Raw genomic sequence first — 22,745 nt, forward strand, 5'->3', positions numbered from 1 at the left:
AAAGGTAGCAACCTTTCGGAAGCAATGTTTCTTGGCTATAAATACCTTTGAATCCTCAAATTTATTCACTTACGAAATTTCTGACTTCTTCTTCTTCTGCACAAATTTTTATTCATGTACTTTACTGCAGTGAGTGGCTCGCTGACACCATTGTTTTGGATATCAATAAAATTGTTTTGTCCTGAGAGGATATATTCCAATTCAAACCTCGGATACTAGAGGGGAATAACTTCCATAAGGGGACATTGTGCATTCAAACAACTCATTAGTATTTTTCTTCTTTTTTTTATGTTTCTACAACTTATATATTTTTTGTCCTAATTACACTTTCTTCTGCTTGTCTCTACCCAACCTATGTGCTACCATAATCTGGTATTCCATTAGTGATGACCTACCAAAGGAATTCGTACCAAAACCCTAAATTTTCATCACATTAACTTCGCTGGTAGGTGTCATTGTCAAAGCCAACGATAGATACGCTATGTTCCATGTTGGTGAACCACCACCAAAACCACCATTAAACTATGCAACGACTTTTAATAAAGTAGAAGACAAAATCACAATGCCTATCCCTATCAAAGATATTACTTACATCCATGGAAACCTAACTGTATTATGGGAGGAACAAGAGGTTCAGATCATGATCATTAAAGAAGGTTTACAGTATGCCATAACTGAAAATTTTTCTTACGGCTGGTCAAACCTAGAAAAGATTTGTAAATTGGTTCTTTACGGTGTGAGATTCAAGCATGAATGTAAGGAAGGATTCTTGAGTGATAGACACATACTACTTCGTCTTACCAATATGAAAGATTACGTACATGTCATATCAAAACCGACATATTTTTTGAAGGCTAAAGACCAATATAATATCAAATGTGACCTCTAAAGTGGGAACCCTAGTTCAACCCAGAGGCGGAAACTACTACTGCCTTAGCATGGATCTCCTTTTAATCCCTATCACCTAACTTTTTCGTTAAAGAATCCTTTGTTACGATGGCCAAAGTAGTGGGAAAACCATTACATGTTGTCATGGCTACAATAAGTAAATCTAGACCTAGTTTTATCAAGTTAAAGGTTGAAGTCGACTTATTGAAAGAATTTCTCAAACGGATCAATGTTGGAGTTAAGAAGACATATTCTGGGGAAATCATCTCAACATGGAGAAAATTCTTATACGATTACATGCCAAAGTATTGCAAATATTGCGAACTTCAAGGAAGAGGCATGATTTTCGTCGAGGGGGCTCAAAAAGATAAGTAAGCACACTAATAGTATTCATAAATAAGTGGATCGGGGCGGGTCAAATATTAAAATGTCAGATTCGACATAAGCAACTAAATAAAATTCAACTTTCAACAGAAATAATAAAATCGAGGAAGTATGTGTTTGACATAATATTAAAATGAGTACGAGAGAATGTATATTTTTAAATTTTAATTATGGTCTTGTCTCCATCATTTTCTATACATGTGTTACTAGTATATATATCTGTGTAATGTGTATATAATATTAAAAAATGTTTTTTATATTTTTATTGTGATATCTTGTTCGAGCATATTAAATCATACGAAAGTTCAACTATCATATTGTTCCTCATTAATGAAATGTAATCCCTCCCCTTCCCCCTCTCCCCCCTCCCCCATCCCATTCCAACCCATCCCCACCCCATAACTAATTCTATGTGAATAGACACAACAAATAAAGTTTATATATCATATTTTATTATTACAACTATATTGTTCACTATTTAAAATCATTAAATTGTTAGTATTGTGTCACGACCCAGACCGTCGTCATTGACACCCACACTAACTCTCCGGTGGGAGAACCACTACTACAACCCAAATCAAGCAACTAAACCAAAAGCTAAAGCACTTAAGTTACGGAAGCAAGTTAAATACTAAGTAAAGAAATAGGGAGTTCCCATAAACACCAACAAAGGTCTAACAACGATCTAAACAATGCGGAAGAAATAACCTAGAACCTGAAAGTCAATGTACCAAAATATCTAATAACGAACCAAAAGTCTAAACAAGAAGGGATACAACCCCAAACTAATGAACTAATAACTAACTAGAAAAGTTTAAGTCTGAAATGGTGGACATAGACGAAAGAGAACCCATGGCAGCCACGAAGAATTGGCTCATCATTGAATTCGAACGATCACTGATATTCTAAGCGAGGTCAGTGAATAGTTGCTTGAAGATGTCATGTACTCAACAAAGAAAGAGCAAGTGCAGTATCAATACACAACCATAGTGTACTGGTAGGATCACACAGCTATCCCACTAAGTGCAACATATATAAGTCATTACAACAATATAATCACATGCATATATCAAACATATACAATATTATCAACATTTATGAACAACGAACAACTTCACATTTCTCAAGATACACAATTATGACAAGTCATTGGTCCTCTCATGGGACCCAAACCCAAACAGTTAGCATACCAAAACGTGATACCCGATCCAGTGTTTATGTCGAGACGTGGCAACCAATCCCATAATTATGCCAGAACGTGGCAACCGATCCCAATTAGTTATGCTGGAACGTGGCAACCGATTCATTCAACACACCACAATCACAATCACAAGTATCTTCTCAAGTTCATACAATTTACTCATGATTCATGGCATTCATCATTCCTCTATCTCATTTACAATAAGTGTGATCAATAATGCAATATTCACATACATACAAGTATCATAATGAAGCAAGAACAAACATACATCACACAATCATAGAATCACAACCAACACCTACCTCGAAACAAGCTTGAAACCCTAAGAAACTTGATCCTTCCCTTTCCAGATTCGTTTCGCTTGTTCTTGGTCTACAAACAATCATAATAACACGGGAATCAATAAACAATCACTAATTACCCAGATTACTAACAATTCTAACAACCCTAGATCATACTCATGATCCCAAGTACCAAATTTAGGGATGTTTTCACCATGGAATCTAGATCAAAACCCTCCCCCATCGATAATTACATATTTTATCATGTTCTACGGATCGAAAAACGGATTCGGGGAGTAAAAAGTTTACCTTTAGCATTAAGAATGGTGGGAAACTGTCAAGAGTCGCTTGGAGTTCGTTCCTTAGCTCTAAAAATTGAAAAGTGCAGAATAAAGTTGTTTAGGGTTTATTTACGACTTTAAGTCGCGTTTGGCCCGCCACAACGACCCTCACCCTACTACAGCAGCCCCGCCAGAGCGATAAAACCCAGTGACAAAGTGGCTTGCACGAAACAATGAGCTATTTTAATAATTCCAAGACCCCCATTTCACAACACAACTCTAACCAATGATACTCAGAAAATCCCCTTCACGCTAAGATCGATTCTGGGAATTCTACTCGCTCAAATTCAATTCCGTAAAGCCGTACAGATTCCTTAACGAGTTATCTATCCCCTCATGTAATCAAAATTATAAATAAATCAACTGATTGATACCATATTTCCCTACACCTCTGATTTCATCCAAATCTTGACTAGGCTGGGAAAATCCAAATACTAGGAAAAAGTATTTCGGCCCCAAATTTCCCCTATTGTCTTTTCTATAACGACGAAACATGTTCGTTACAATAGACACCAATTTACCCATCACTCGTCCTTGAGTGAAAACTTAGGAAAATAGGCTAAAGAAGGGATGAAGTAGTACCTGAATCGATGAACAATTTGTGATACTTGTCTCGCATGTCCTTCTCGGTTTCCCAAGTAGCTTCCTCAACTGGACGATGCTTCCATTAAACTTTCAGGGACTTAATCTACTTGTTCCTCAACTTTCGCACATCACGATCAAGAATTACAATCGGTTCCTCCTCATATTGGAGGTCCTTGTCTAATACAGTTGAGTCCCACTTAATGATATAATCCACGTCACCATGATACCTCTTCAACATGGATATATGAAATACCGGATGAACCCCCGACAAATTAGGAGGTAAAGCCAATCTATACGGCACTAGCCCCATACATTCAAGAACCTAAAATGGACCAATGTATCACAGACGTAGCTTACCTTTCTTGCTGAATCTCATCACCCCTTTCATGGATGATACCTTAAGAAGAACATTTTCACCGGTTTGAAACGCCATGTCTCTTACCCTATGATCCGCATACTTGTTTTGTCTACTTTTAGCTGCTAGAAGTTTAGCTTGAATACTCCTCACCTTATCTTGAAAATCCTTCACTAAATCTACCCCTAATGGTTTCATATCTCCATCCTCGAACCATCATATGGGTGATCTACATCCCCTCCCATAGAGTGCCTCAAATGGTACCGTATCTATGTTGGAGTGATAAGTATTATTATAGAAGAATTCACACAAAGGTAGGAACTTATCCCAATGCCCTCCAAAATCAATCACATATGCCCTCAACATGTCTTCTAATACTTAAATAGTCCTATCTGATTGCCTGTCTGTCTATGGATGGAAGTTTGTACTAAAAGTGAGTTGTGTGCCCAATTGGTCATGTAATTTCCTCGAGAGCTTGGACATGAATTGGGTACCACGGTCTGAGATGATGGAGAGGGGCACCCCATGCAGCCTTACTATCTTTTTCACATACACCTTAGCCAATTGTTCAGCATTATAATCTATTCTTACTAGAATAAAATGGGCTGACTTAGTCAATCTATCAACCACTACCCAAATAGAATCAAACTTCCCCAAAGTCTTGGGAAGACCAACCACAAAATATATGGCTACTCTTTCCCACTTCCATTTCGGAATTGTCATTCTTTGAAGCAAACCTGCAGGTCTTTGGTGTTCATATTTCACTAATTGGTAATTTTTACAATTATCTACGAACTTCGCTATATCCTTTTTCATGCTCGGCCACCAATAAATTCGCTTCAAATCTCGGTACATCTTGGTCACACCCGGATGAATGGAATATCGCGAACCATAGGACTCTATCAACAACTTTTGAATCATATCAGCAACTCGAGGAACACAAATTTTTCCTTTGAAACTAAGTACACCTTCCACATCAAGAGTGGTCTCTTGTGCCTTACCAATCACAGTCTTCGTTCTAAGCTCCTCTAAATTTTCATCTTCAAATTGTTTGGCCTTGATATCATCAATGAATGTGGCCCACACTTCAATGCTAGCTAACACCCAACTCTTTCTGAGATGCCCAACTGCATGACCTTAGACTCTAGGGTCTGAATTTCCTTAGCCAAATATCGCTAGGTTATACTTAAGATAGCTAAACTATTCATACTCACCGCCTTTCGACTCAAAGCGTCTGCCACCTCATTTTCCTTGCTCGGATGGTATTGAATGGTCACATCATAATCCTTGAGTAACTCCATCCACCTTCTCTGTCTCAAATTCAGATCCGTTTGAGTGAACACATGCTGCAAACTACGATGATCAGTAAACACTTCACACTTAACACCATAGAGGTAACGCCTCTAGATCTTAAGAGCAAGCACTACCGCTGCCAACTCCAAATCATGTGTTGGGTAATTCCTCTCATGCACCTCCAATTGACGCGAGGCATAACCTATAACATTCTTATCCTGCATCAACACAGCACCCAAACCAGAATGTGAAGGATCACAATTTACAATAAAATCTTTACCTTCAATCAGTAATGCTAGAATAGGCGTTGTGGTCAAGAAAGTCTTCAGCTTTTGGAAGCTCTCCTCACATTTTTCGGTCCATTCAAATGGTATCTCCTTTTTGGTAAAATTGGTCAAGTGAGTGGCAATAGAAACAAAGTTCTTCACAAATCGACGATAATAGCTAGCGAGCCCCACAAAACTCCTAAATTCCATCACAGAGCTAGACCTAACCTAATTCTTAACCGCCTCAATCTTTTGACGATCTACCATTACCCATTCTTTCGAAACTACATGTCACAAAAATGCAACAGAAGTCAACCAAAATTCACACTTCAAAAATTTAGCATACAACCTTTGTTTTACAAGAACACCCAGAATAATACGAAGATGGTCGGCATGCTCTTCCTCACTTTCGAATAGACCAAAATATCATCAATAAAGACTATGACGAAAGAATCAAGAAATAGCTCGAACACCCCATTCACTAAACTCATAAAAGCTACAGGAGCATTAGTCAAGCCAAAGGACATAACTAGAAACTCGTAGTGCCCATAGCGGGTTCTAAACGCTGTTTTGGGAACATCCTCAGGCCTAATTTTCAACTGATGGTAGTCAGACCTTAGATTAATCTTGGAGAAAACTGATGCACCTTGCAATTGGTCAAAAAGATCATATATTCGAGGCAAAGGATACTTGTTTGAAATAGTGACCCTATTCAATTACCGGTAATCTATACACATTCTCATACTACCATTTTTTTCTTAACAAACTAAACTGGAGCACCCCATGGAGAAACACTAGGGCGAATAAATCCCTTATCAAGAAGATCTTGGATTTATGCCTTAAGTTCTCTTAATTCTGTCGGAGCCATGCGATATGGAGGGATAGAAATAGGGCAGGTACCAGGTTCCAAATCAATGAAGAAATCTATATTTGTATCCGGAGGCATACCAGGTAAATCTAATGGAAACACTTCTCTAAATTCTGACACCACATGAATAGAATCAATGGATGGATTCTCAATCTCAACATCCCTAATATGAGCCAAACAACCCTACCCTATCAATTTCTTAGTCTGAATGGAGGATATGATTTTAGTTCGCTTAGGCTTGTACACCCCTTCCCACTCTAATTTTTTCCTTCCCAAAATTTCTAGAGTTACGGACTTAGTATTACAATTAAGAACGACATAATAGGGGGACAACCAAGTCATGCCTAAGATTATATCAAAGTCACTCATATAAAAAATCACCAAATCAACCCAAGTCTGAAAACCCATAAACAAAAAATGGACAATCACGAAAGACATGAGTAACTAGGACTGACTATCCAACTGGGGTAGAAACATTGATAGAGGCATCAAGTATATCAGAAATCATATCAAACTTTGGGGCAAATCGCACGGATAAAAAAGAATAAGTAGAACCCGGATCAAATAGCACATTACCCATCTGTCACAGACAAGAATAGTACATGTGATCACTGCGTCAGACGCCTCTGCCTCATTATTGCCCGGAAATGCATAACACTGAGCCCTATCATCTTGATGAGCCACTTCTCTGCCCAGTTACGCATTACCCCTGCCTGCATTACCATTTCCTCCACCTCCACGACCTCGATGATTACCTCCTCGCCCACCTTGTGGATGCCCTCGACCATTATTACCGTTCCCCGCGGGTACCAATACTCTAGACTGCTGTTGCGCGGAATCTAACACACGTGGGTGGGGACAATCTCTCCTCATATGGCTAGGTTCTCAACAATTGTAGCAAGTACGATGAAAAGAGGGACTGCTTCCTGTCAAAGGTGCGACTCCCTGGCTATCCTGAATCGAATTATAAGGTGGAGTTCCTGAGTAATTACCTGTAGAAGCAGACATAGTGGACTGAATTTGTTTGGTTGCCAGCGTTGGCCTCCCTAAACCTCTGGAATAAGAACCTTGAAAGTTGCCTGAATTCTTGGCCCTTTTTGCCAATGCCTTATCCTGACTATCTCACCTCACCTCCTCCACTTTCTTAACATAATTTGTCACCTCATTAAAGCTCCTCCCTGCAGAGGTCATATGAACAGATAATACAGGTAACTCATAATTTAGTCCCCTAACAAAATAAACGGATCCTCTCGTCCTCAATAGTCACCAATTGAGTAGAATATCTAGACAAAGCGTGGAACTTGGCCTCATAAGCAGCCACAGACATACCACCTTGTTTCGAAGCCATAAACACATCTTTCTTACGATCTATCAAAATCCTAGGCACATATTTCTCCAAAAATAGAGCATGAAACTAGGTCCAAGTGAGTAGAGGTAATGTTGAATATCTGCATTCCATGTAAGCTCTCCACCACTACTTTACCTCGCCTTGAAGTTGAAAAGTCATGAACTCAACCCCATGCTGATGGACAATTCCCAACTTATGAAGCCTATCATAGCAATCTAAGATAAACTCATAAGCATCGTAATTCTCAGAACCAAGAACACATGAGGCTTTAGATTCAAAAACTTAGTCAACATTTCATGCTCATTATCGGTCATAACAGAACCCAACAGAGGACGAAACAAAGCATCATTACCTACATTCCCTCCCACCTTGGGAACAGTGATAGCAATAAGAGGATTGGCGGGAGCTTGAGTTGCTTGAGCAGAAGGAAGTACTCCAGGACCAACCAATCCTTTCAAGAATGACATGATATGTTGAGCTAACACTGGGTCTATGGGAGGAACACCGGTAGTCTCAGCCTGCACCTCTTTCTCTTGTCCAACCTCCTCAACATTCTCCTCTATCTCTTCATGATGTACGGGAGGGGCCTTATTTTGAGGAACATTTTCGATCTGTACCCTATCTCTAGCAGGCCCTACTCTTCCACGGCCTCTACCCCTGCCTCGACCGCAATCTCTCATTGTAGATTCCTCAGCTGGAGCATTGATGGGAGTTATGGGCCTGACGCCATTATATCTAGTGTTAACCATCTGCGGACAGAAGAGTAAAGGAGGTTAGATACCAATTTGAATCGACAGATACCAATTGGAATCAAGTTATAGCACGAAAGGAGACAAGAGAAAATAGAGAGAATTCCTAATGTCCTATAGCCTCTCGAGGAAAAGTAAAGGCGTACCCGTACCGATTCGCGAGACTCTACTAGACTCATTTTGGTATATCGAGATCAATGAACCTAAGCTCTGATACCAACTTTGTCATGACCCAAACCGTCATGATTGGCACCCACACTAACTCTCTGATGGGAGAAACACTACTACAACCCAAAACCAGGAAACTAAACCAAAAATTAAAGCATTTAAGTTACGGAAGCAAGTTAAATACTAAGGATAAAATAGAGAGTTCCCATAAACTCCAACAAAGGTCTAACAACAAACTAAACAATGCGGAACAAATAACCTAGAACCTGAAAGTCAATGCACCAAAACATCTAATAACGAAACAAAAGTCTAAACAAGAAGTGATACAACCCCAAACTAATGAACTAATAACTAACTAGAAAAATCTAAGTCCGAAATGGTGGACATAGACGATAGAGAACCTATGGCAGCCCAAAAGAATTAGCTCACCCTTGAATTTGAATGATCACTGAGCTTCTAAGCGATGTCTATGAATAGCCGCTTGAAGATGCGATGTACTCAACAAAGAAAGAGCAAGTGCAGTATCAGTACACAACCACAGTGTATTGGTAGGATCACGCAGCTATCCGACTAAGTGCAACATATATAAGTCATTACAACAATATAATCACATGCATATATCGAACATATACAATATTATCAACATTTATGAACAACGAACAACTTCACATTTCTCAAGATATGACAAGTCATTAGTCTTCTCATTGAACCCAAACCCAAACAGTTAGTATACCAAAACGTGGTACCAGATCCAATGTTTATGCAGGAACGTGGCAACCGATCCCATAATTACGCCGAAACGTGGCAATCGATCCCAATTAGTTATGCCGAAACGTTGCAACTGATCCATTCAACACACCACAATCACAATCACAAGTATCTTCTCAAGTTCATACAATTTACTCATGATTCATGGCATTCATCATTCCTCTATCTCAATTACAAAAAGTGTTATCAATAATGCAACATTCACATACATACAAGTATCATAATGAAGGAAGAACGCACATACAACACACAATCATAGAATCACAACCATCACCTACCTCGAAACAAGCTTGAAACCCTAAGAAACTTGATCCTTCTATTTCCAGATTCGTTCCGCTTGTTCTTGTTCTACAAACCATCATAATAACACGGAAAACAATAAACAAGCACTAATTACCTGGATTACTAACAATTCTAACAACCCTAGATCATACACATGATCCCAAGTACCCAATTTAGGGATGTTTCCAACATGGAATTTAGATCAAAACACTCCCCCGTTGATAAATACCCATTCTATTACATTCTACGGATCAAAAAATAGATTTGGGGAGTGAAAAGCTTAACTTTAGCCTCAAGAATGTTGGAAAGTTTTCAAGAGTCGTCTGGGGTTCATTCCTTAGCTCTAAAAATTGAAAAGTACATAATGAAGTCATTTAGGGGTTTATTTACAACTTTAAGTCACCTATGGCAAGCCACAACGGCCCTCACCCTGCTACAGCGGCCCCACAAAAGCAACAAAACCCAGCGGCTTGCACGAAACAGTGAGCTATTTTAATAATTCCAAGACCCTCATTTCACAACATACCTCTAACCAACGACACTCAGAAAATCCCCTTCACGCTAAGATCGATTCCAGGAGTTCTACTCGCCCGAATTCAATTCCGTAAAGTCGTACGGATTCCTTAACGAGTTATCTATCCCCTCATGTAATTAAAATTATAAGCAAATCACCCAATTGATACCTAATTTCCCTACACCTTAATGACTCCGATTTTATCAAAATCTAGACTAGGTTGGGAAAATTCAAATACTACGAAAAAGTTTTCCGGTCCTAAATTTTCCCCTGTTGGATTTTCTATAACGACGGAACCCGATCGTTACATATTGATTTTTATTAGCTTATCAATTAGCTAAATATAATCATTAAATAATTTTCTAATTAATATAAATCATATATATTTATTGTGTTTACTCGTTTTTTTAAAATTATTTTAGTGTTCACATCTGTCTAATTTAAAATTTTATGGATAATAATATGTATATTATTTAACTATTCTATTGTATTCTCAAAATTATTCAAAATATTTTCCCCACCCCTCTTCCCGCTTCTCTTTTTTACTGTATTTTTATTACTTTTAATTTGAATGAATTTTTTATGTTACACATCATAAGCAGTTGAGTGTTTTTTTTTAATTTCAATATATAGAATACTAAGCTTAAATTTGTTACTTAAATTCTATATTTTAATGTGTAATTATTTATTGAGATTTTAGTTATATGATATATAGATTTTAAGTCTTTTCTCGTTATAATTAAAAAAATATTTTCTCATCCAAAAGCTCTTCAACTTTTTTTACATTATAATTTATAATTTGTTTCCTAGTTTTGTCCTAACTTAGTAGTTATTGTATTATTCATAAATTAGTATCCTTACATTAATAGCTAAATTTTTAATAGTTTGTAACTTTATCTAATATTCTTATGGTGCGTAAGATATTAATAAGGATATCAGTTAGTTATATCTATTTACATTTTATAATGGATAAATTTTGTAAAACATGAAATTAAAATTGATAAAATTCACTAATAAAGTTAGTGATCAATAACTTAAAAAATAAAAAACGAAAAAAGAGAAGTATTCTTAACATTATAAATCATTGTAGAAGTTTATGTAAGAGAGGCTAATTAAATTGACTAAAGGGTCACTTGGTGTAATTATACCAAAGAATTATTTGAAAAAGAAAAAACAGATATTACTAAAATGACAACATTCCTAATTTCACAAGTTAAAAATATACCTCTTCACTCTCAGCAAGACAAAAACACTAATTATTTATATAGAACTTAATTCATATATATATATATATATATATATATATATAATACTATCCATTTTCCTTTGAAAAATTGGAGGGGCCGTTTTTAATCCGGAAGGCATTACTAGCCATTCGAATTACTTCTTCTAGATCCTAGTTTCTAGTTTATCTATAATTAGAATTACTTCTTCTAGATCCTATTGATTTTTTATTACTCCTATTTGTTGTAATCCCTTTTTAAAGTTGTAAAGCTTTGTATTTATTTCTATTATGGTGTAATTCTTCTCTAGATTGTCTGTATCTGAAATGCTAAGTTCTAATAGTTCAATTTCTTCTTTTTCATCTGTAATATGTATCTTGGTACAAGTGCACTCTTCTCCTTTGTCGCATTTTTTTTGGAGAATCTGGGGTAAGTTCACTAGTTTCTGTAAGATATCTAGATTTTGTTGGAATAGATTCAGTTGTTATTGTGGTTTGAGTTGTGTTTTTTTAGAATATTATCCCATCTCTAGTAAGGAGACAACTTCCATTATTATGTAGTAAGAAATCTAAACCGAAAACAAAGTCTACCCTAATATTTAGATCTCTTACCCAGATTTTTTCTAACTTATAGGTAGGTTTATAGAAGTCTACACAAGTGTTTAAAAAACATATGTTTGCATCACTAACGTAATGCTCATATATATTTGAGGATCCGTCCATTTGCATGGCACTTTGTGGCTCTGGGAAATCTTTTATTACTTCTGAAAGCAAGATGCATCTATTTATTATACTCTACGTACATACTAAATCTACTAGAGCGAGGGTCTCTATTTCATACTCTTGAATTTTTATTCTAGTCAAAAATTTTATGGTATTAATTTTTTTTTGTCTTCGTTACAAATTAATCCTTCAAATGACGTGGCTTCTTCCTTTTTGCTTAAGAGTTCTATTTCTAGCTTGGGCGGTTTATTGTTGATTTGGCTAGTTTCATCTATTTCTACGCCTTTCCCATTTTCTTGTTGACCCATTCTTTCTTCTAAATTATCTATCCTATCTTCTAATGCTTTTCGCCATTTTTCTTCTGTGATAACTTATTTGTCTTTGACGTTAATGGTGAACACCTTATGAATGCACTAGATGCATCCATGGAAGTAGCAGTTCATGCATTTTGCTCTTTTATCTTTACTTGGATATCCTGTGCAATTAAAACATCGCTAGATGTATAAACCCTTTCCCTTGGAAAATTCGTGGTCACATTGTATACTGACAAAGGTGTGGTTATTTAAGTCTAGCTTCTCTAATCCTATTTCGTTTATTAATGTTTTTCCTTCTGAGTCCGATGAGTCTTGTCTTTCTCCTTCTTTGGCATTTATGCTTATTACTGAATATATACTTTCGTTATCTGACATATATTTGTCTACATTTATCAGGGTTTCTTGGAAATCTTCTATTAGCTGGGCATTTCTTGTCCTACTGTTGTTTCTTCCTGGACATGTATTGGCTAGATGTTCTTCACTTCTGCATATGAAACAAGTTAGTCTATTTTTATAAATCATGTTATTAATATGTTTTCTTACATGTATGTCTTTATTTAGATAAGGTTTTCTTGCAGTTGATTTTCTTAAATAGTACTTTCTCTTAGGTTTGTATTCATGTCTACTTTGATATGGCTTTTTATACTTTCTTTGTGGTTTACTTTGATCGTAATTTTGTGTTGTATATATATATTTACAGAAATCAGTCTCGCTTTGTTTCAACCTTTTTTGTATTTGTATGTTTATACATTTTTCTTGTATTATCTCCATTACATGTTGTACTTTATGTACTATGGACCAATTCGTTGTTGGATTTTGCATCACTCCTTCTCTTTTGTTCCATCTTTCTTCTATTTCTCTTCCTAGGGCTCCAGGGAGCTTATTGAAAAGTTTCTTTCCTAAACTTTGGTCAAACGCGTTACCGCTTATGGCGCAATAATAGAAAAAGTCTTTTATGAAGTTCTTTATATAACACCGATTATTTATGCTAAGTTGTTCTAGTTTTATTAACGCATTCTTTTGTAATACTCCTAATCCACTATTCGGGTCTTCTCTAGGTTGTGTATTTTATTAGTAAAGTTGTACGGGTTTGGTCCCATGTTTACCAATTTTTGGAACTCTTGAGGGTAAGCTACTTTGTATGCCTCCCATACTCCTTTAATTGATTCTCCTAAAAAGGTCTCCATATACCTATACATGGTCTCTGCATCTGTTTCACTGTAATGATGTATGCAGTCTGCTACCATTATACCTTTCCATACATCTATTATTGAATTCCATAATTGGGGGTCATGTGCTGCTATGTTTAGTATTTTTCCTCTATCTCCCCCTTCTTGAAGTTTGACAAGAGCTTCTTTTGACATTCTTATTCCTATTGGTCTAACCATTTGTCGTTCTGTAGCTGGGTCTTGCCTATACACTCTGTGCCTTGGTAAGTTACCTATGGTATATTCTACCGGTGGTACGGGTATTGTTTTTTTGGCAAGTAAAAATCAATAAAAAGGTCGTTTAAATTAAATAAAGGAATTAAATAAAGGTGGTGAGATTGAAAATGATGTGTTTGTGAATTATGTGTGTTTGTGAATTATGTTGTAAAATCCTACTCAGTACTCCCTCCTCCGGTTCCCTTATCTAGTTTAGTAGTTTGTTGTTTCTAAATCTATGTAATTTCTCCCAAAAATTTTAAATTACTTTTTTTTACTTTGTTCATCTCTTTTCATTAGCCTATGTTCTTAGTAACTTCTTCTTTAACCAAACCCCGGGATACACAGTCCTTTGGTTCTCTAACCATGGCGGACTTTCAACTTCCCTAGATATTTGCAGGTTAATCCATCGTTGTTACCAAGAGGGTAGAGAACTAACCATTTACTAAGAGTAAGCAATGACCCATTATATGGGTATAAATAGTTCATGTATGAACATTAAATTATATAACAACAGTACTATAGTACATAATATCAATATACATAAACTAGGAGAAACTACTAAGATCTAGAAAACACATAACTACTTACATTGATAATGGTCGGAGAGAGGTTTCCCTTTCGGGAGTCTCCGAGTGACTTTGCAGCTACTTCAAAAACTAAACACTCACTCTTTTTACAAACTCACTTCACTCTTTTTTTTTGAAGGGAAGGGAAATATGTAAAGCTAACTCTTAAAACTAATTCTTCTTCTTTGCTATGCTCCGCTTGCTCTTGCTCTTTACTTTCTTCTTGCAAATAGTTTAGTATTTATAGGCGAGGATGGCTTTCTCCATATTTGAAATTCAGATTTCAAAATGTTAAATAGTGTTTCTTTTAGCTGTCGGGTGCACTTTGGGCCCCATCGTCACATGGCTTTGAAAAATGTTTCAAAATTTTTTTCCTCTTTCTTGTCAGCTTTAGACTAGTGTTGTCTCTTTCTTGTCAGCTTTAGACTAGTGGTGTATTACATCATGGCTTACCTATCTTTCTTTGTCTTTTCTCTTGATTCGTCATTGCTTACGTATTTTCTACGTGTCCAAGTTGTGTAACATTGTAGAGTCGAAACTCATCCCTGAGTCGTCGTCTTTGTTTGGGTCTTGGGCAAACTGTTCCAGGGATGGATTGTATTCACTTCTGTAATCGTTACCTCCTGAATATTCTGTGTCTGGAGCTTCTGGTTCGGGTTTTGGGTTTTCACTTAAGACTTCTTTGGTCTTTTCACTAAGTAACTATGGAGGGAATTTTGTATCATTTGTTCAATTCTTTTGTTTTTCTTTCTTTTTAACAAGAATTCTTTAGTCTTTTTTCCTTGTTCTGTAGTTCTTGTTATATTAAAACTACCTGGTAATATTCTTACACTTTTTGGCAAAGTGTCAGCCATCAACGGATTTGATAAGTCTTTACTCGCAATCGTTTGAATGGGATGAGTTGTACCTTTAGCTGGTACAATAGCTTCTTCGACATTCTTTGTGGAATGTACACCCTTCTTATCCATTTTAGACTGAGATGGAGAACTTGTTTGTTCTTTTGGATGATCCTCTGTTTGTAATGGTTGGGTCTGATTGATTTCGAAATGTAAAATTTTGATTCTTTCTTGTAAAAGGTAGATGTGTTGCGTCATTTTTTCTTTTTCATTTTCGAGCTTCTCAATGGTCTGGTTTTTTCTTTTGAAGTCGTCTGTCATTGTAGAGCAATGGTCGCAAAATATTATTTTGTTTGTGTCTTTCTGGATATTATATTGTGGGAAAGGATTTGATTTGTCTTAAGGTTGGACTTAGAAAATAATTTGGTCCAAGAGTTCCCATTGCGTAATCCAGAGCTTCGTTTAGGTCATTGAATCCTTTAAAGAGGGGAGTGGGGAAGTCTTTTATTGAGTCTATTACTTCCGTCCATGTCTAAAAAATTTCGGCCAGTCTTCCTTGGACTATCACATATAACTTGATTATTTTGTCTTCATTTTTTTCTGTAAAATAATGGCTTAGCGAATTCATCAGAGAAATGAAGTAACTACTGTCTCATGGCACTTTGTTATATGCTATCCATAAATTGTCTATCAGACATCTCTGTGGTCTATCTATCTTTGATTCTGGCTTTATTCTGAAACTTAAGTTGGATGGGGGGTAAAATATTAAATTTTGTCTTCCGAAATGCAGTCTCTCAATGCTTGGGGTGTTCAATCTTGCTTCATTTAATTTCGTTTGGGGTTTGAACAAGGTATTCTTTAGTAAAGTCTGGAGATATAAGTCTTTGTCTATTCCGTCTGTAGTGTTGCTTGAGCTGGAGGCCCTGGCTTTGTCTTTCCCTGTAGTGCTCATGCTGAAAATAAACAGTTGGTCTTCATGAGTCTGCTAATCTGATCTGCTAACGATTATCTTTCCCTTTGATATGTTCTAGGGATATATTATATATTTACGTGACATCTAAAAAATTTAACCATTTTCTTTTATTACTACTTTTTCCATCTATCTTTTGATGAAATTTTACAATAGCTTCGCAATCAGTTCTTACTAAAATTTCCTTTTTATTAATAATATATAGTTTAAAACTAGTTAGGCCATAGATTACCGCTAATATTTCTACGTCTATACTACTCATGTTTCCCTTTTCTTTATATTTTTTCGCTTTGGTAGGCGCAGATTCTTTCATTTTTTTTTTGTCTCCGTACTTATTTTTTCTTATTTTAAGTACTGCTCCCCACCCTTCTAGGCTTCCGTCCATTTCGACTATTGGGTAGTCAGTTTCTAATAGGAGTGATAAGTCTAGTATGGTTCTAACCATATGTTTGAGTTTTTGCACTAACTTTATATCTTCCGTGTTGAATGTCTTTTGTCCATTAGTTCATGTTTTTGAATATAGGGGTCCTGTTATTTTTCCTAGGTCTTTTATAAAATTCCTTGCATAATTTAAAATCCCTAGAATTTTTTGTAAATCTTTAGTCTTGTCTAATTTGTCTGGCATGTCTAGGACTTTCTTTGCTATGTGAGGTTGTAATTTCATTTTTTCGTCTCCAATTTCTACTCCTAGAAATTTATGAGGTTTTTACATAAATTCATTTTTTTCTACTAATTATGACACCGTTGTCTACAAATAGCTTATAGATTGTTTGTAAGTGACCTAGATGTTCTTTAGTATTGTTACTAAATACTAAAATATCGTCTACGTATAGAAGAATAAAGTTTTTATAATCTTTGAAAATACTATCCATTTTCCTTTGAAAAATTGGAGGGGCTGTTTTTAGTCCAAAAGGCATTAGTAGTCATTCGAAATGTCCTTCTAAACATGTAAAAGCAGTCCATTCTATACTATCCTCATGCATTTTTACTTGCCAGTATCCGGACTTACAATCGAACTTACTAAAAATCTTTCTTCCTTGTATTCTATTTATTAGCTGTGTTTCATCTAGTTGCTTATATTTGTCCATTCGGGTGTTATCATTGAGTCTTTTGTAATTTATAACCATTCTTGCTTTTCCCCTTACTATTTCACTATGATTTCTTACCATGAACGCTACTGATCTATGCTTTGATGTTGATCTTCTGATTACTCCTAACTTTAGTAACTCTTTTATTTGATCTTCGAATTCCTTTAGGTCTTCATTTGTTAATTCTATAGAGGTTGTTTTTACTGTGTATTTTGGGTTAATTATGTCTAGTTTGCAGGTTATGTGATTGGCGTCCCAATGTTTCAAGGGTCTTTCTCCAATTATTTCAAGTTTATCTAGAATTAGAATTACTTCTTCTAGATCCTTTTGATTTTTCACTACTCGTATGTGTTGTAATCCCTTTTTAAAGTTGTAAAGCTATGTATTTATTTCTATTAAGGTGTAATTCTTCTCTACATCGCCTGTATCTGAAACGCTAAGTTCTAATAGTTCAATTTCTTCTTTTTCATATCTAATATGTATCTTGGTACATATGAACTCTTCTCCTTTGTCGCAGTGTCTGTAAGATATCTAGATTTTGTGGGAATAGATTCAGTTGTTATTGTGGTTTGAGTAGTGTTTTTTGAGAATATTATTCCATCTCTGGTATGGAGACAACTTCCACTATTATGTAATAAGAAATCTAATCCTAAAACAAATTCTACAACTAATATTTAGATCTCTTATACATATCTATTCCAACTTATAGGTAGGTTTATAGAAGTTTGCACAAATGTTTAAAAAACTTATTTTGCATCACTAACGTAATTCTCATATATATTAGAGGATCCGTCCATTTGCAAGGCGCTTTGTGGATCTGGGAAATCTTTTATTACTTCTGGGGGAAAGATGCATCTATTTATTATACTATTCGTACATCCTGAATCTACTAGAACGAGGGTTTCTATCTCATAGTCTTGAATTTTTATTCTAGTCAAGATTTTTATGGTATTAATTTTTTTGTCTTAGTTACAAATTAATCCTTCAAATGATGTGGCTTCTTCCTTTTTGTTTAAGAGTTCTATTTCTAGTTAGGGCGGCTTACTGTTGATTTGGCTAGTTTCCTTTATTTCTACGCCTTTCCCTTTTTCTAGTTTACCCATTCTTTCTTCTAAATTATCTATCCTATGTTCTAATGCTTTTAGCCATTTTTCTTTTGTGATAACTTGTTCGTCTTTGACTTTAATGTTGAAGACCTTATCAATGCACCAGATGCATCCTTGTAAGTAGAAATTCATGCACTTTTCTCTTCTATATTTACTTGGATATCTTGTGCAATTAAAACATCGCTGGTTGTCTAAACCTTTTCCCTTGGAAAATTCGTGGTCACATTGTATATTGACAAAGGTGTGGTTATTTAGGTTATTTAAATCTAGCTTCTCTAATCCTATTTAGTTTATTAATGTTTCTCCTTCTTAGTCCGATGAGTCTTGACTTTCTCCTTCTACGGCATTTAAGTCTATTACTGAATATATACTTTCGTTATATGACATATATTCGTCTAAATTTATCAGGGTTACTTGGAAATCTTCTATGAGCTGGGCATTTCTTGTCCTACTATTGTTTCTTCCTAGACAAGTATTAGCCAGATGTTCTTCACTTCCCCATGTGAAACAAGCTAATCTATTTTTATAAATCCTATTATTATTATGTTTTCTTACTTGTCTATCTTTATTTAGATATGGTTTGCTTGCAGTTGATTTTCTTAAATAGTACTTTCTCTTAGGTTTGTATTCATGTCTTCTTTGATATGGCTTTTTATACTTTCTTTGTGGTTTACTTTGATCGTAATTTTGTGTTGTATATATATTTTTACAGAAATCAGTCTCGCTTTGTTTCAACCTTTTTTGTATTTGTATGTTTATACATTTTTCTTGTATTATCTCCATTACATGTTGTACTTTATGTACTATGGACCAATTCACTGTTGGATTTTGCATCACTCCTTCTCTTTTGTTCCATCTTTCTTCTATTTCTCTTCCTAGGGCTCCAGGGAGCTTATTGACATGTTTCTTTCCTAAACATTGATCAAACGCATTAACACTTAAGGCACATAAATAGAAGAAGTCTTTTAGGAAGTTCTTTATAAGGCACCAATTGTTTATGCTAAGTTGTTCTGGTTTTATTACCACATTCTTTTGTAATACTACTAATCCACTATTTGGGTCTTCTCCTGTTATTAGGCTGTGTATTTTATTAGTAAAGTTGTATGGGTTTGGTCCCATGCTTACCAATTCTTCGAACTCTTGAGGGTAAGTTACTTTGTATGCTTCCCATGCTTTTTAATTGATTCTCCTAAAAAGGTCTCCATATACCTATACATGGATTTTGCATCTGCTTTACTATAATGATGTACGTAGTCTGCTACCACTATACCTTTCCACGTCTACTGAATTCCATAATTGGGGATCATGTACTGCTATATTTAGTATATTTCCTCTATCTCCCCCTTCTTGAAGTTTGATAGGAGCTTCTATTGGCATTCTTATTCCTATTGGTCTAACCATTTCTTGTTTAGTAGCTGGGTCTTGTCTAAAGACTTTGTGCCTTGGTAAGTTATCTATTGTATATTCTACTGGTGGTACGATTGTGGTTTTTTGGAAGGGACTTGAACTAGTCGAGGCGGTTTCCATGAATTCTTTTAAACTACGTGTTGTCTCGTCATCACTTTCTTCTTGTGTGTCTTCCTCCTATCTATACTCGTATTTGTCTGTTCTAGATATGCATTCTTTAAAGTGTCTTTCTACCCTTGAGAAGTTTATTCCTCTTAGTTTGCAGCCTTTACATCTGTAGATTGCTTTTGCATCTGATTCATGTATTTCTTTTTCTTTCTTTATTGATTTATCTACTTCGTAGTTGTCTCTTTTACGATCTGAATATTCATTCCTTCCATGTTTATTGTTGTTTCGGTGGTGTTGTCTTCGAGGTCTTCATCTATTTCCCTTTGGTCTGAATATTTATAGTCGGTAAATCTGATTGAGGTTTGTCCTTTGTTATTAGTATATGTAAGGTGGTCATTGGGTCTTAGAACTTCTTTTTTACATAATTCCATTCTCTACCGTCATATTCTTCCGAGTTTATTTTTAAGGGTTTCATTAGTTTTATTCCCTTATTTCACATTAAGCCTACTACATCGTCCATTTTGATTTTAAACTTGGAGCTGCTGCTAGTGGCTAATTTTCCTATAAAGCCTACGCATACTAGCAAATTATTTCCGCAGTTCATTTCTTCGTAACCTTTAGTTTGAATCCCTATTTTTATGTACTTACCAAATTCGGTTGAATTTATTATAAAGTCTGCGCTATAGTAAAATATTCCTCCGTTGTTGGTCATATCTACTTCTGTTAGACCTATTTTAGAACTTTTTTATTCTGCCCATCTATCATCATATAAAGTAATTAGCACTTTTGTTCCTAGATTTTTTCTGGTTAATCCTTTAAGTCCAATTACAATTAATCTCATCTGCATGAGATTCATCTTTCTTTTTTGTATTTCTTTCATAGATTCTTTGCTAATTAAACTTATACTTTCACTACTGTCTCCGGATATGCACATTTGTTCTTCTCCATTGTGTCTGCATAATTGTGCTTTTGAAGAGAATAGTCCTGTATTATAAAGTACTTGTGGGTTTAGAAGTTTTAATCTATTTTGCTGGAAAATTTATATATCTTTGTCTATATCTATTATTTCATCTAATTGTTGACTGCTACTAGGTCAGGACGAGATCATTATCCTGGCTAACATATTATTTCCTAATCTATCTTGAGAGAAACTAGCCCTTTGTGTTTCTTGGGGAGCTCTACTCTTGTTTGAAAAAAGGTCCATGCCTTGTCCTTTTTTGTCACTTTAGGTCTATCCTTTAGGGGCGTCATTTCTGTTTTCTTTAGTTGTTCTATCAGGTCTTATATATTTTTATCCTGTTTTGTTTTTTCTTCAAGGATTTTATTTTCTAATAAAATATCTAATTTTTTATTAATTTCTGCGATCTTGTCTTCTAGTTTTCTGTTTAATTCTTATAGCGCGAAAATTATTATATTATTTTGTTTCACTCCTATTAGGTTTGTTTTTCCTGGTGGTGTATATTCTGATAATAAACCTTCGGGATTGACTTGAAATTGTGCTGCTCTTTCTAAAACTTCTTGGTAAAAAGGATCGTTCATGAAAGGGTTAAGTCTTTAATTTGGTTTAATTTTTCTTTTATTTCTATAGATTCTTTGTGGAGATGTTCTAGTCCTTTATTTATATCTTCTATTGTACTATTGTTATTTATGTTATTATTATTTGCTATAATCCCTTGTAATTTTATATTTATATCTAATTGTTCCATTTTTAAGAAATAGAAATTAATTTCTATTTTTTCTAATAATTTTTTATGTTGATTTTGCAGTCTTTCTAAAGTTTCTGTTGACTTTAGTAGTCTATCATCTTTTAACTGAGTGTGTTTTGCTAGATTTATTATAAGGTCGTAATAGTGTTTAAATGATGATTATCGTTATGTAAGATGTGGTCTCCTTCTGTAAAGTTTTACTTGATTACTGAACCATGCTTTAGCATTCTATATTTCTTTTTAGAAATTATTTCTAAGTCTAAATATTCTAAATTCTTAGTATTTCCTATTTTAGTATTTTTAAGCAAGATACCAAGTTTTTTCTTTCTATCGTATTGTTCTTGTCGGATTTGTTGGAGGTAATGGTCAATTCTAGACCCTATTCTTGGTAATTGTAAATCTATTTGTCTAATTTTTTGGTTTATTGAATTTATTTCTACAGATGATATTAAGCTTGGATATAACTGTTGTTGTTCTAAATATAGTTGTCTTTGTTCTATTAGAAAGTCGTATATACTTGAGTAATTTTCTTTTATTTTTTAAAGATACCAGTGATATTCTTGGACAATTATGATCTGTCTTTCTAAGGTCGAGGCTTTCTTTTGGCTATTCTGGTTGGCATATATTTAAAATATTAGATGTTTTTATCAAATGTTCTACTGGTCTCATACAAGATTGTAACATAAACTTTGATACCAATAAAAAGGTCATTTAAATTAAATAAAGGGATAATAACATAAATAACAATAGTACAATAGAAGAGATAAATAAAAGACTAGAACATCTTCACAAAGAATCTAAAGAAATAAAAGAAAAATTAAACCAACTTAAAGAATTAACCCTTTCATGAACGATCCTTTTTACCAAGAAGTTTTAAAAATGGCAGCACAATTTCAAGTCAATCCCGAAGGTTTATCAGAATATACACCACCAGGAAAAACAGACCTACATCGTCATTACTAAGAGGGTAGGGAACTAACC

The sequence above is a fragment of the Solanum verrucosum genome, unplaced genomic scaffold (assembly GCF_900185275.1).
Source record: "Solanum verrucosum unplaced genomic scaffold, falcon-dt-bn FXZP01000263.1, whole genome shotgun sequence".
Classification (NCBI taxonomy): Eukaryota; Viridiplantae; Streptophyta; class Magnoliopsida; order Solanales; family Solanaceae; genus Solanum; species Solanum verrucosum.